At 37.3% G+C, this 15857-nt stretch overlaps 1 pseudogene; it reads left to right on the top strand.

Moving 5' to 3' along the window:
* The first annotated feature begins 1711 nt into the window (after window positions 1-1711).
* Window positions 1712-15857, top strand: part of LOC122747741 — a 70977-nt pseudogene continuing 56831 nt past the window's right edge.

Here is a 15857-nt window from a genome sequence, read left to right as displayed (position 1 = left end):
CCCAAGGTAGTTGTTGTCCTTAGATCAAATAAGATAACAGTTGCAAAGCATTGGCCATTAGTTGTTGTTCAGTTGTTCAATTGTGTCAGACTCTTCATGACCTCATAGATCATAGCCCACCAAGTCCTTCTATCCTCCACTGTCTCCCAAAGTCTGTCCAAGTTCATGTTCATTATTTCCATGAAACTCTGCCATCCCCTTTTCCTTTTGCCTTTAATCTTTCCTAGTATCAAGGTCTTTTCAAATGAACCCCATCTTCTCATGATGTGGCCAAAGTAGTTAAGCTTCAGCTTCCGTATTTGGCTTTCCAGTGAATAGCTTGCTCTCCTTGCCATCCAAAGGACTCTCAGAAGTCTTCTCCAGCACCACAATCAGAAAGTGTTGATTCTGTGATTCTCAACTTTCCTTATAGTCAAACTCTCACAACTATACATGGCTACTAGAAAAACCATAGCTGATTATAGGGATGTTTTCCAGCAAGGTGTTGTCTCTGCTTTTTAGTATGCTGTGCAGATTTGTCATAGCTTTCCTTCCAAGTAGCAAGTGTCTTTTACTTTCATGGCTGCAGTTGCTGTATGCAGTGATCTTTGAGCCCAAGAATCAGACACTACTTACATTTCTTCTCCCTCTATTTGCCAGGAAGTGATGGGACCAGTTGCCAAGATCTTAGTGTATTGTTATTGTTGTTGTTTTTTATGTTTGTCTTCAAGCCAGCTTTTACACTTTCCTTTTTCACCCTCATCAAGAGGCTTCTTCATTCCTCCTCACTTTCTGCCATCTGAATGGTACCATCTGCATATCTCAGATTGTTGATATTTTTCTGGGCAACTTTAATGCTGGCTTTTGATTCATCCAGTCTGGCACTTCATATGATGTATAAGGTGACAATATACAGTGTTGTCATATTCCTTTTCCAATCTTAAACCAATCAGTTACTCCATGTTCAATTTTAATTGTTGTTTCTTGGCCTGAATACAGGTTCCTCAGGAGACAAGTTAGATGATCTGGTACTCCCATCTCTTTGAGGATTTGCCACATTTTGTTAGGATCCATACAAAAGATTTAGTGGTCAATAAAGCAGAAGTTGATGTTTTTCTGGAACTCCCTTGCTTTCTCCATAATCCAACAACAGGGGCTTCATTACTACTTAATTAACATAGTAACTGCTTGCTGATTGATTATTTGTTTGTCTGTTTTGCAGGGCAATGGCGGGTTAAGTGACTTGCTCAGGGTCACACAGCTAGTAAGTATCAAGTGTCTGAGGTCGTATTTGAACTCAGGTCCTCCTGAATCCAGGGCCAGTGCTTTATCCATTGCACCACCTAACTGCCTCCCTGATTATTTTTGCTAAGGATTTAAAAAAAAAAGGAAGAATGCAAAGTGGGCTACTGAAATCTGGTCTTAGGCCCACCTGCTCTATCGTGGCCCAGTATAGCCTGTCCCTAAGCAAAGCTCTAATGCACCTCCCTCCACACTAGGTTCGAGGCCCCACCTCCCTCTACACCAGGTCCCAGGCCCTGCCTCCCCACACATGCCTTGTGCCTCACAGCACCTGGCTGGTGATGCAGAGACTCTGTTTGAAGGCTCCTGAGGGCAGTCCTTGGAGTGAAGGCCTACCCACTCCTCCCCAGGGCCTCTGAGCCTCCACTTTCAGACTGGGGCAACAGCCCCGCTCCCTCTCCCCCCCCACCCCCCCACCCCCGAACCGATCATGGGGAATGCTGTTCCAGAGAAATGGCAGGAATGGGAGGCCACGTCTCAAAGCTCTGACCCTAGAGTGGAGGTAACCACCTGTGGGAATCAAGGAGAGGGCAGGAAGGGGAGGCCCCGGACCTCTGCAGCCTCCAGCCAGGGCCCTTGGATTTCCTCAGGGACATGGCACATTTGGGTGGCTATTAGTGGAGGTAAGATTTGGGGGGTGGGGTAATGGTGATGAGGTGCTCCCTCCCAGATCTATAAGGGAATTTCTTCCTTATACCTCATGACAATCGCTCTTCTGTATCCCCAATTTCATCCATCCCTGGATCCCAAGGACAGTAATTAGCCTAAAACGGCAGAGCCAATAATTCAGATAAGATGCCTTGTCACAACCCTAACTTATGTTCTTCAGCTCAAATCAAAGTTGTGCATCTGTGTTGCTGTTTCTGAAGATGCTGCTGAAGACATTTTAGGGCAAATATGGCGCCCCCCAAACCCCCCAAAAACAACCTACCTGGATTAGAATAAAATTTAAAATGTATATAGCTAGCATTTATTAAATACCTACTCTTTGAGAGGTAGTTCGTTAGGCACAAGAGTGCAAAGAAAAAAAAAGTGTAAGTTCCTGTTCTCAAGGAGCTTACATTAGTGGAGCTATCATGTATGTCTTTAGGTATATAAAAATATATACAAAATAAATACAAAGTATTTGGGAGGAGGACAGAAGGCCCTAGCAATGGGAGAGAGCAGGAAAGACATTGTAGAATGTTGTTCTTGAGTTGAAGGATTCTAAGGTAGAAATGAAGAGGGAATGGATTCCAGATATGATGGATGGCCAGTGTAAAGGTCTGAAGATGAAGAAGTGTCTTCCCTTTGTGAGAGAAAAAATAAAGGCAAATTTAGCTGGATTGTGGAGTTCAGGAAGGGGAGTAATTTATGAAGAGGCTGGAAGGATAGGTTGGGGCCAGGGATTTGGGGGTATTTTAACAGCTAAACAGGAGTTTATAGTTGATGGTAGAATAGGGAGTCACTGGAATTGAGTAGGGAATGAAGTGGTTAGATTTGTGATTTAGGAATAACACTTGGGCAGCTGTTTGGAGAATAGATTAGAGAGAGAAGAGACTTGAAATAGAAAAAAAGCCAATTAGGAGGCTAGTACAATGGTCGAGAGAAAAAGTAAGATCCTGAACTAGAGTAGAAACTATATGCATGGAGATACGGGACAGATGTGAGAAATGTTCTAGTATTGATAAGACTTGTCAACTGATTGGATATAGGGAAGCATCATGTATAAATGAGTGCAGCTGTAGTTAAACTATTGGAGTTCAGGCTAAGATAAGTCCAATGTTTCTGTTCCATTAAAAATACTCCAAACTTAATAAACAGCCCTCCTACAAAAGAGCATTTCTACATACAAAGTAGAACATAAAAATATGATTGTATAAGAAATGGTGAATCTCTATTCCATACTGCTCGCTTTAAAAACTACTAATAAATTTAACTTACTCTTTTCAAGGTTGTCCTGCTGGGTTGTGCTCACTACTGTATCCCACTTTTTACTTTTTAAAATGTTTCAATGATCTGCCTCTTTTTCCCTTTTCTTTTCTTTTTTTTTTTTTTGGCATCACCATTGACAACTACTCTCTCCCCCCTTTCCTCCAAGTCCCTCCAACTAAAAACAAACACAAAACACCCCCCAAAAAACCTTTGTAACAAATAAGCATAGGCATGTAAAATAAATCTACATGGTAGTCATATCCAAAAATATCTATGGCTCCTTCTGCACCATGAGTCTGTCACTTCTTTATCAGGAGGTGGAAAACATACTTCAACATCTTCCTTGGAAATGTGATTGCTCATATATCAGAGAGGTCTTTGAAAACTGTGTTTCCTTAAAAATGTTTCTCTATAAAATTTTCTGGTTCTGACCTATTAATTAATTCCTATTTTTCAGGAATCTCTGAAACCATTTTTCAAAATTTCTTATATGAAATATTTCATTATGTTCATATATCACAATTTGTTCAGCCATTCCTCAATTTATGGACATCTCTTCTTCCTCTTTCTTTCTTTCTTTCTTTCTTTCTTTCTTTCTTTCTTTCTTTCTTTCTTTCTTTCTTTCTTTCTTTCTTTCTTTCTTTCTTTCTTTCTTTCTTTCTTTCTTTCTTTCTTTCTTTCTTTCTTTCTTTCTTTCTTTCTTTGGTGAGGCAATTGAGTTAAGTGACTTGCCCAGGGTCACACAGCTAGTAATAAGTGTTAAGTGTGTGAGGCCAGATTTGAACTCAGGTCCTCCTGAATCCAGGGCCGATGCTCTATCCACTGTGCCACCTAGCTGCCCCTCTTCTTCCTCTTTCTCTTCCTCTTCCCCTCTCCTTCCCTCCCCTCCTTTTCCCTCCCCTCTCCTCCGCTTATATTCCCTCCCTTCTTTGCTTATATTTAGTATACAGTTACTCTCCTCTTCTGATTTTAATTTTGGGGCATTATTACATGATCTATTATAATTCTTTATAGTGCTTTGTATATTTTCTATTTATTCATCTCTCTAGCCTTAATGGGACTTCATGCTAGGACAAAACCCTACCTCTTAGGTGCTTTTGGTTGAAGTGGTCTACTCTGCTTGTTTTTGCTTTGGTTCATTTTGGTTACTGAACTGAGTTCTGTTGACTGTAAAAACTCAGTTTTTGAGGTTCAGAATTTGAGCTTTAGAACATGGATCTTCAGAGTCCTTTATGATTTCTTAGAACTAAGTGCTGGAGACCTCAGATTCCCTTGCCCTGGCTTGTCCTGGTGTGAGTCCTGCTGCCCAAATGAATCTCTACAAATCCTAATCACTTACAAGGTTCTTTTTGTGGATTTCTGACCACTAGTGCTTTTTTGCTTTCATTGCCTCTGATTAGCCTTGTAGGCTATAGGTGTTTCTGCTTTGAATCTGTTTGAAGTGGTATACTGCCTTCTTGTTTATCTGTACTGATGCCAATTTTGCCAACAGTCCCCTTTCCTATTGTCTGTGGTATGCTGGCTAATTTTGTGTGCTATTTTAGAGTGGAAAAATTCACTTGCTGTAGTTTCTTGTTGGATTTCTTTTTAAAAAATACATTTCATTAATTGTTTTTATATTGTTTAAATTTTCTCCATGTTTTTCCCCTTGTTCCCTGACATAGAGCCTTCCTTTATAATAAAGAATTCTTAAAGAGATGAAAAAGAGGAAAAAAATCAGCAAAACTGATCAACATACTTAAAAATCTGATGTTATTTGTAGTTTTTCAAACTCTTTTCTTCAGGTTTCATGATCATTATTTAGTTTGGTGTGATTTTTAGTTTTTTTTTTTTTTCTGGTTTAGGTATGGATCAGCTAGGCTTCCTGACTCCATCCAGGCAGGCATCCTGGGCAAGAGTCTATCAGCTTCATTTTGTAGTGACCCCAGAATTTCAAACTTTATTTAACTCTAGCTCAAAGAATAATTAGATCCTTAATGAAACATTTTGGGGGTTAGATCTGTCCTATAAATGAAATATTTTATTTAAGAAAGAATTGACATATTTTAAAATTATAATCATTTTAGGAGAAAAACAATTCTGAATTTTTAATTAAGCAATAGCAAGAAATTAAAACTGGCTTTTTTAGTCTCAACTTTTTCGAAGTTATTAATTTTTTTTGTGTAAGTGTATTGCAATGGACAGAACACTGGAGTAGGAGTTAGGGTACCATCTGGCTGGGCCTGTTTCCTCATCTGTAAAATAAAGGTCAAGGTAGACAAGATAATCACGAAAGATTCTGTGATTCTGTTTTTAATTTAGATGATAGAAATGAATGAAGAGCTGAGAAGAAATAGACAAGAAATTGTGACTGAATTGAACACATTCTTGGAAGAAAATGGTATGTTTTCTCGTTTGTTTGTTATTAGTATTTAAGAAGGATAGCTTTTTTTGTTGTTGTTGGGTTTGTTTTTTTGTGTGTTTTTTTGTGGTGGTGGGGCAATGAGGGTTAAGTGACTTGCCCAGGGTCACACACTAGTAAGTGCCAAGTGACTGATGTAGAATTTGAACTCAGGTCCTCCTGAATCCTGGGTAGGTGCTTTATCCACTGCACCACCTAGCTGCCCCTTAGACTTTGTTTTGAAAGTTGTTTTCATTATAACTAGATAAATTGATGGAACAAAGTCACAGAGGCAGGTGGGAAGGGATTAAGATCAAGAACTAGGTAGATTGATTAATCTTTAAGCATATTGTCTTAAAAATAGGATAGAAGAAAGATTGGGTGAAAATAGAAAGAACTTCTGAGATGGAAAATAAGAATTGTGAGGAAAATATTATTAGCCGCAGTCTTCTCAGAAAAGGGGGAGTCCAAAGTTACTTGTTGAGAGTAAGAGAATTTGGAGGAAAGTTGGAAGCCTGAAGAAACTGGGAAATGGTTGGCACAGCTGCTATTTGAAGCATAATAGGGATTCAAGACAAGAATAATAAAAATATTGTTCAACTGTAGTCATGGCCAAACCATATTGGTGAATAGAGTTTGGATTTCCCCACAAATTCCTGACAGTTCAGGATTAGACATGGACCATGTAAACATTAAAAATTACTCAGGATTGGGTATTGGCAAATTAGTAATAGTCAAGGGTTAAAGTGAAAAATCCTTAGATGCTAGTGAAAGCATCATTAAAATGATTGACTATGACGTCCCAGACTGAGTAGGGAGACATATGAGTCTTCTATGACTAGAAGAATATAGAATGATTGAGGGATTGGGGGGTCACAATGAGGATTATGAGATTTAAAAGGACTGAGGAAATGGGAAGATAAAAAGGTAATAGTAGTAGTAGTTAGGGAATTTTGAAACTTGAGATCTTAGAAGTTTGGGAATTATGACAGGATTTCACTATTTCAGTGGGCACCTGAAGTGGAGTAGAGATAAAATATCATTGGGTGCTTATTAAATCATAGAAATATGAACTCAAGGTGTTAGTTAATTAACAACATTGAAGTTGATAGCAATATTGGAAGAAAGGTGGGGAGGAGAAGAATACTGAGAGCCAAGTATTGAAATCATTATAAAAGATGGAAGAGTATTCTTAAAAAAAAAAAACTCTTGCATATTTAACTCTTTATTCTTTGGCAGTAAAATTCCTTCAACAGATTATAGAGCATAGGTATGCATAGAGCATACCAGAATACAAACTTCATATTCTATGCACATTTGTCATCTATCCTGTGACTTCAACATATTGCCTTTCTTGAGAGTATTCTTAAAGAAAAATTTATTGATACAAGCTTCCAATGTGCATCCCTATTAACATAAATTATACTTTCTATTTTTACAGATACCACTGACTAGGTATTTCTTGTATATGTAATTCCTTTCTGTTATCACAACAACTAGGATTATATACATTTATATGTACTGCATATCATCAACTGTTGCTTTCTTTCTCTTCTCTAGGTTTTTCTGACACTACTCTCTCTTGAGTCTTCTGTTTTTCCATCTGCTCTTTCTTAATCTCCTTTCCTGGTTCTTAATCTATATCATGCCTGGTACTAATGCCTATGCTCACCCATTCCTTCCCTCCAACAATCACCTTGTATCTATTTTGTATATATCTCTGTAAAAGTATCATGTCTGTCTTGGCTAGACTGTAAGCTTCTTGAAGGCAGAGACTATTTTCAATTTTGTCTTTGTATCCCCAGGGACTGACACGGTGTCTAAGACATTAGATACTAAATAAATGCTTATTTGTTGGTTGATTGATATATATTCCTTTGTAAACTGCAAAATATTTACATAACGATGCTATTGATCTTCACAAACACTTTCTAAGTAGTGAAAATATTATCATTCATTTTATAGATATGGAAACTGAGGCTCATAGGTTACAGTGACTTGACCAGGGTCACTTATAAGTAACTGACATAACTGGAACTAAAACGTAAGCATTCTATTTCCAAATGCTCTTTCTATCATACTATAATATCACCCCATTTGCAACTATTCAAAAATCGCATTTCTGCCTGTGTCTATGGCTTTGGAAGCCTAAGAAGCAAAGAAAAAAATATAAAATGATCTTTAGTGCCTCCTTGCACTTCTGCAACAATGTCAGAATTAGACACAGTAGGTAGAAGCTTCAGGCAGGCAAATTTTGGTTTAATGTAAGGAAATATTTCCTAATGATTAATGCTGTGCCAATATAGAATGGTCTATGTTGGGAATTATTGGTTTTTTACTTGTTGAAGATGTTCAAGCAAAGGCTTGATGACTACTTAGTACCTTAACTGGGTATATTGTAAAGGGAACAGAATTCTTATTCAAGATATGGTCTTCTTGGGGCAGCTAGGTGGTGCAATGGATAAATTCCCGGCCCTGGATTCAGGAGGACCTGAGTTCAAATATGACCTCAGGCACTTGACACTTACTAGCTGTGTGACCTTGGGTAAGTCACTTAACCCTAATTGCCCTGCCCCCCCCCAAAGATATGGTCTTCTTGTGGGACCATATATGCTTGCTACCTTGGCTTTTTTTTTTCTTTTTAAAAATGTTAGTTTTATATTGTTTCTTTGGGAAATTATGTTTGGAGTTGCAGACAACAAATTTAGCTTTTAGAACATAGTTGATGTAATTTTAGGGTATTCTGTGTAGTTTTATATATGTGAGACAGAAATGATATAATGGAAAGAGCATTGGATTTTATAAGTATCACTCAACACAATAACAATTGTTCACATAATTAAATGCATCAGATTAACTTTACTACAATTTTTATTTGTTTATAACATTAAACTCACAACATGTATGCATCAGGACTTAAGTCTGTATAGTAACATGCTCATGATCACTTATGGCTTTAAAATATTAAAGGCAATGTTGCTTAGCACTCTCGGTCATAGACTTTGAGTTGGAATGGCCCTCTGAGGTCTCCTGGTTTGAGATTTGCTTGATTTATATAACATCCCTAGCAAATAGTCATCCAGCTTCTATTTGAAGATCTTCAGTGGTGGGGGATCTCATTACTTTTTGAGGCAATTTATTTCTTTTTTGGAAGAGCACTAATTTATAAGGGGAAAACTTCCTAGTATAACGCCAAAATAGGCCTTTCTGTAACTTCCACTCAATGTTCCAAATTATTCTGGGGCCAAACAAAATAAGGTTAATCATTCTTCCATGTGACAGCTACTCAAGTACTTGAAGATCATGACCTTGACTCCTCCCTCTTTCCAATTCATTGCAGGAAATGTTTATTCACTGTCTATTTTGTGCAGAGGGTTGTTCTAGGTTTTGAGCTTCAAAGAACCAAAACGGTACCTTTCTTTAAGGAGTTATATTCTTCTGGGAGGTTATGATATGTACCAAGATAAATATGGTACAATGTGGAATGTGATAGAAATAAAGAAGAGCTCCAAACACAGTAGCTCCAGGGAAATATTAAGAAGGGTGTGATAATACATATAAGATCCTTGTATAATTTACCTCTTTACTTAACAATTATTCTTTCAGGGTCTCCTTTGTTAAGATCCTCACCAGTTTATCAGTAAAGTATTCCATTTCTGATGGGAGTCATCCTAATCTCAGTTGTCAGACGAAAGAATTCTGAAGTTCCAGTGGGCAAGAAAACAAAGAATTTAGGGGCAAAGGTGGTATTTTCTTCATCACTGTGATTGAAGGCAAAGTATTCATAAGAAAAAGATGACAGATTTGGGAAGTGAACAGCTTATTAAGAAGATCATGTCTGAGAATGGCTTTTAGATTTCTGCACTCTAGTTTCAATTATAGGAGTTATGAACTAGGGATAGTGTATCCAACAAGGACTGATTTTTTAAAATTGAAAATCTAATAAAGGGATTTTGAATTGAAAAAGGAGGGGAAGAAAACTGGCTATGTAAAATGACCAAGTAAAATGTCCTTGGTAGAGTTAGGCTCCATGTGAAAAATGTACAAATAATTAGAGCTGCTTAAAGGGGAAATGGCCTCTTTCCCAATTTTGTTGTTCTTCAGGTACAGGTGATAAGATTTATGTTAGAAATTTAAATTTGTGTGCATCTTGAAACTCTAAAATATTATGAATATATCATGTCCTTAAAAATATTATGGCCCTGGATTCAGGAGGACCTGAGTTCAAATCTGGCCTCAGACACTTGACACTTACTAGCTGTGTGACCCTGGGCAAGTCACTTAACCCTCATTGCCCCACAAAAAAACAAAAAACAAAAACACATTATGAAGCCTTACCAAAAGCCTATTTCATCTCCTTAGCTGCTCCACGGAAATCTACTCATCTCCAGAACTAAAATATGGTAATATAGTATGAAGGACCAATATCTTTCATAACCACTCTCTAGTGGCTACTCACTGCCCTTTTAACCCAGGAATAAGGCTTTTACATTCTACCTTTTCCTAAACAGCTCTGAAATACCCACTAAACAATTAAGCTTTAGACCCATTTTGGTTCAGTTTAATTAAATTCAATATTTACTAAGCCTGTAATAGATGCAGATACTATATAAGGTCCCTGGTGAGGTACAAGGATAATCAGACATGCACATTCCATTCCCAGATGGACCTTACTCTAGGCCTTTTAAAAAATTGCCTCTTTTGCCTGAAATATTCTGTTTTCAATGTTACTAAATATTCTTTTTCATATTTCAAATAACTCCTTAAAATTTATACCTTTGTTAACCTTTTCTAATTACTAAGAATTTTTTTCTATTGAAGGTCAGTGATCCACAGTCAAAAAATGTTAGGCTAAACTTTAAAAGTAGCCTGAAATTTAATGTAATAAGATCAGTTGGTTTTATCTTTCCTTATCTGCTACTTCCTTCTCCACTACCTATAAACATCTGCAGATCCACCCAACCCTTAAAAAACTGAAACTTGATTATTCCTTTAGCTCCTTACCTTCCTTTGTCTTTCTTCTCTTTTAATGCCAATCAATAAACATTTATTGAATGCCTACTATGTGCCAAGGATTGTGCTACCCATTGAGGAGACAAAAAAGACAAAAGATAGGCAGCCCTGCTCTTAAGGAGCTCACAGTGTATTAGGGAGACAATGTGCAAACAATTATGTGCAAACTATATACAGGATAAAATGAAGATAATCAACATATGGAAGGCATAAGAATTAAGGGAGTTGGACAAAGGCTTCCTCTAGAAGGTGAGATTTTAGTTAGAACTTGAAGAAAGCCAAGAGATATAAACGAAGGAGAGAATTCAAGGTATATGAGACTGGCTGCCAGTGAAAATGCCTAGAGGGGAGAGTTGAAATGTGTTGAGGCAGAGCAAGGCAGGCAGCTTCACTGGATCAGAGGACCTTGGGGAGAATGGGGAGGTGGAGGGGTGGGGTATAATGTGTAAGAAAGGAAATTGGAAAGGTGTGTGTAAGAGAGGGGCCAATTATGAAAGGCTTTGAATGCCAAACATAGGATTTTATTTTTGATCCTGGAGGTATTGTTTGAACTAGATATTAGGTCTTTTCCTACTGTTTGATTCTATATGCTTCATCGATCATTTGTGTCAAAGATGAAGCTACCTGTTTCTCTTGCAGTGCTCCTCCATGCCCAATTTTCTGTCTAAAATGACTTGTATTATATTTGTTGAAGAGCCACTGGAGTTGATCAAGCATGGGGCTGGCTTGGTCAGACCTGCACTTTAGGATGATGACTGACAGCTGACTGGAGGATGTACTATAATAGGTAGAGACTGGAGTCAGGGAGACCTACCAGAAGATTATTGAAATAGTCTAGGGGGATAAGGGCCTCCTAAACTCCTGGAATACATGAACTCTTTTGGTCTATTTGCTCACAACCCACTCACATCTGGTTTCTGACCTCACCTTTCCATTGGAGCTACTCTCTCAAACGCCGTGTGATTGATTAACTGGTAAATCTGATGGCCTTTTATCTAGCCTCCCCTTACTTGTCTTGCAAAAAAAATGAAGCTCCTGGGCAATCTCCACTGATTTATGCTAACGGGGACATAATGGGAGTTGAAAGGAATTCTCTTACCTCAACTCAAATATGAAGTTGGTATGTAGGAATTTTCTCTACTAAGATAACTGGATCCTCTTGAGAGAGGCATACCTGTCACAGGGGCTCTGATAACTATGGGTCAAAGTCAGATTACAGATTAAAAAGAAATAAATATTATGCTAGGGAAACTGTGCATAGCAACTACAACCCTCAAAGGTATCAGTTTAGTTTTTATAACTTTTTAGACCCTTCTAGAGTACACAAGCAATTAGCAACATTTTGTGGCAACTTAGTATAGATAAGTAACAACTTTCACAGAAGAAAGATGGATAGAGAAAGGGGAAATCTTAAAAGCAAGAAAAAGGTAAAGGTGTAGGCAGGGAGGGGTATGGTTGGGGGGCAATATTTGCCAAGTAGCTGGCAGGGTTTGTTATCTCAATAAGAAGATGTTCCTTATTCAAGGATAGGAGACAAGGGGAAGGTGACCAATATTTTTACATTTGTGAAAGTTGTTCCTTCAGATAAAACTGCAAGGTTGCAGTAACTATTAAATCTAGGCTGTAGGTGTATCAGATCATCTGCCTTTTTACTATGTCCTTATATAATTTATATTATGTGTTTTTTTAGAGTTGTGGTTGGGGACTTTCTATTATTAGATCATCAGATGATTGGAATAGGGGATCCTTATATTATTAGCCCATCAAAATGTTGCAAAATGTTTGTGGTTTCTATTTTTTCCCTCATGAGTGGGTAGCAAAATGAATTAAAAAGATATATTTGACCTGAGATTTTCTGATTTACCCAATTGCAAGCATGGGTCTGTTGGCCAAAAAAAGCTAAAAAGAGACTTAAGGCTATGGGCATTCTCCCAAAAGAACTGTCTTTACTTCTCTAAGAAGGGGCCTTATAGTAGCTTCAATTCAGTAAAGCAGTGGATGGCAATAAGTAGCTCAGTGAAGAATTAGCAGATGACAGCATACTGAAGAAAGGAGACTAGCAAATGATATTAGCAGCTCTGAGAGGAAATGACATTTGTCAGTTAAGTGGACATAGAATGGTTCCTGCAAGGCTGCCTCCTTAGTCCTGCTAGTGGTTTGATTTACCTGTTTCCTTTCCCAGAAAATTGTGTAATAAAGTATGCCCAGGTGTACTGGGCAGGTGTAGGGAGGGAATGAGTATATCCTTGTTATTTAACTAATTAAAAACATTTAAATTCCTCTGCTTTGCCTTAATGTGAACTCTGGTTAATCCAGTAAAAAGAACCATCATATGAAGTCCTGTTAGCTGTAGTGTATAGAAGCAGATTCAAAGTTTGCTTTGAATATGGGTATAGTTTTTAGTGGCCCATAATTGAGTATGCCCTAAGACAAAGCTTCTTAAACTCTTGGTTGTAACCCCCATATGGGGTCGAGTAACTGAATGGGGTAGTCATGAAAAATTTGGCAACAGTAAAAGGTTATGTATATGAATTTTATATACCTATATACCTGGGGTCGTGTAAAATTTCATGGTTAAAAGGGGTTATGAATAGAAAAAGTTTAAGAAACCCTGCCCTAAAATACACTCTCCCTGTTATATTACTCCATGTTCCAGCCAAACTCAACTACTTGCTATTCCTCAGACCCTCCACCACCAGCCTCTGTACATTTAAACAAACTAACCCTAATGGTTACAACATAGGCCTTCTTCAACTCCTCTACAAGACATCTTTATGTTATTTAAATTCAGGAAGGTAGCTGAATTAAGTTCAGCTATCACCTTTGTTTAGTGGAAAAGTGATGCTGAATTTGCCATCATAGTCAAATAGTTCAAATCCTGTACTACCTTGGGCAAATCATTTTATTACTCTTTTTTTTATGTATAAGGTATTTTATTTTTTCCGTTACATGTAAAGATAGTTCTCAACTTTTGTTTATACATGCTTTACAATTTCAGATTTTTCTCCCTCCCTCCCCTCCCTCCCCCCTCCCCTAGACAGCAGGTACTCTGATATAGGTTATATCTATATATCTCTATACATATACATATAGATATATATATACACATAATAACATTAATCCTATTTCTGCATTAATCCTGTTACAAGAGAAAAAATCAGAGCAGTGATGCAAGACCTCAAAATAGAAAAAAAAAACAACAGCACCCAAAACAAAAGAAATAATATGGTTCAATCAGCATCTATACTCCACAGTTCTTTCTTTCTTTTTCTTTCTTGGATTTGGAGATCCTCTTCTATCATGAGTTCCCTGGAACTCTTCTGTACCATTGCATTGGTGAGAAGAATATAGTCCATCACAGTAGGTCAACACTCAATGTTGATGATACTGTGTACAATATTCTTCTGGTTCTGCTCATCTCACTCATCATCAGGTCACATAAGACCCTCCAGGTTTCTCTGAACTCTTCCTGCTCATCATTTCTTACAGCACAATAGTATTCCATTGTATTCATATACCACAACTTGTCCAGCCATTCCCCAATTGATGGGCACCCCCTCAACTTCCAATTCCTTTCTACCACGTAAAGAGCAGCTATAAATATTTTTGTACATGTGGGTCCCTTTCCCCCTTCCATGATTTCTTTAGGCAAAAGACCTAAAAGTGGGATTGCTGGGTCAAAGGGTATGCACAGCTTTATCGCCCTTTGGGCATAATTCCAAATTGCTCTCCAGAATGGTTGGATCAGCTCACAGCTCCACCAACAATGCATTAGTGTTCCAATTTTCCCACAGCCTCTCCAACATTTATTATCTTCCTTTTTTGTCATTTTAGCCAATCTGATAGGTGTCAGGTGGTACCTCAGAGTTGTTTTAATTTGCATCTCTCTAATCATTAGAGATTTAGAGCATTTTTTCATATGGGAATAGATAGCTTTGGTTTCTTCATCAGAAAACTGCCTGTTCATATCCTTTGACCATTTCTCAATTGGGGAATGACTTGGATTCTTATAAATTTGATTTAATTCCCTATATATTTTAGACATGAGGCCTTTATCAGAAGCACTGGCCTCAAAAATTGTTTCCCAGCTTTCTGCCTCCCTTCCAATTTTGGATGCATTGCTTCTGTTTGTACTAAAATTTTTTAATTTAATATAATCAAAATCATCCATTTTGCATTTTATAATATACTCTATCTCTTGTTTGGTCAAAAACTGTTTTCCTTTCCAAAGATCTGATAGGTACACCATTCCTTTCTCTCCTAATTTACCTATGGTATCACCTCTTATGTCTAAATCATGTATCCATTTTGACCTTATTTTAGTATAAGGTGTAAGATGTTGGTCTATGCCTAATTTCTGCCATACTATCTTCCAGTTTTCCCAGCAGTTTTTGTCAAATACTGAGTTCCTATCCCAGAAGCTGGAGTCTTTGGGTTTATCAAACACTACATTACTAGTGTCATTTCCTACTGCATTTCCTGAGCCTAGCCTATTCCATTGATCTACCACTCTATTTTTTAGCCAGTACCAGATAGTTTTGATGACTGCCGCTTTATAGTAAAGCTCCAGGTTTGGTACCGCTAACCCACCTTCCTGTGAAGTTTTTTTCATTATTTCCCTGGATATTCTTGATTTTTTGTTTTTCCAGATGAATTTTGTTATTATTTTTTCTAGCTGTATAAAATAATTTTTAGGTAGTCTGATTGGTATGGCACTGAATAAGTAAATTAATTTAGGCAGTATTGTCATTTTTACTATATTAGCTCTGCCTATCCATGAGCAATTGATATCTCATTTTATTACTCTTAAGTTTAGTTTCCTCATTTAAAATTAATTCCCATAGTAATCAGACATAGTATCTTTATACAATTAATTCCCCCAACCTCTGGATGATAAGCAGACTGTTCTCTTACTCACATATCTATCAACATCTTTAAGGAATTTGGCAATCTCTGCTTCTCTTAGAATATTATCTCAAAGTTAAATACTAATGCAAAAACTTTAAGATGTTGGGATTTGGTCTTAGAACCAGGGATTTTTTCATATAGAGACAAATTTCTTTGCCTATAAAATGAGGAATTTGAGTGCTGAATATTAAAATAGAGCTTTTGTTATCTGCCTGTCTCCTACAAACAGAATCAATAAACAGATCAGAGAAATTATAGTATCTTATAATATCTCCTATGAGACAAAACCAGATCAGAGACAAACAGAAAAAAACCAATATCAATTCAATATTTTGTTGTCCCAAGAAGAAAGAAATAACAC

The sequence above is a fragment of the Dromiciops gliroides genome, chromosome 3, assembly GCF_019393635.1.
Source record: "Dromiciops gliroides isolate mDroGli1 chromosome 3, mDroGli1.pri, whole genome shotgun sequence".
Lineage (NCBI taxonomy): Eukaryota > Metazoa > Chordata > Mammalia > Microbiotheria > Microbiotheriidae > Dromiciops > Dromiciops gliroides.
This window is presented reverse-complemented; position numbering and strand designations above follow the sequence as displayed.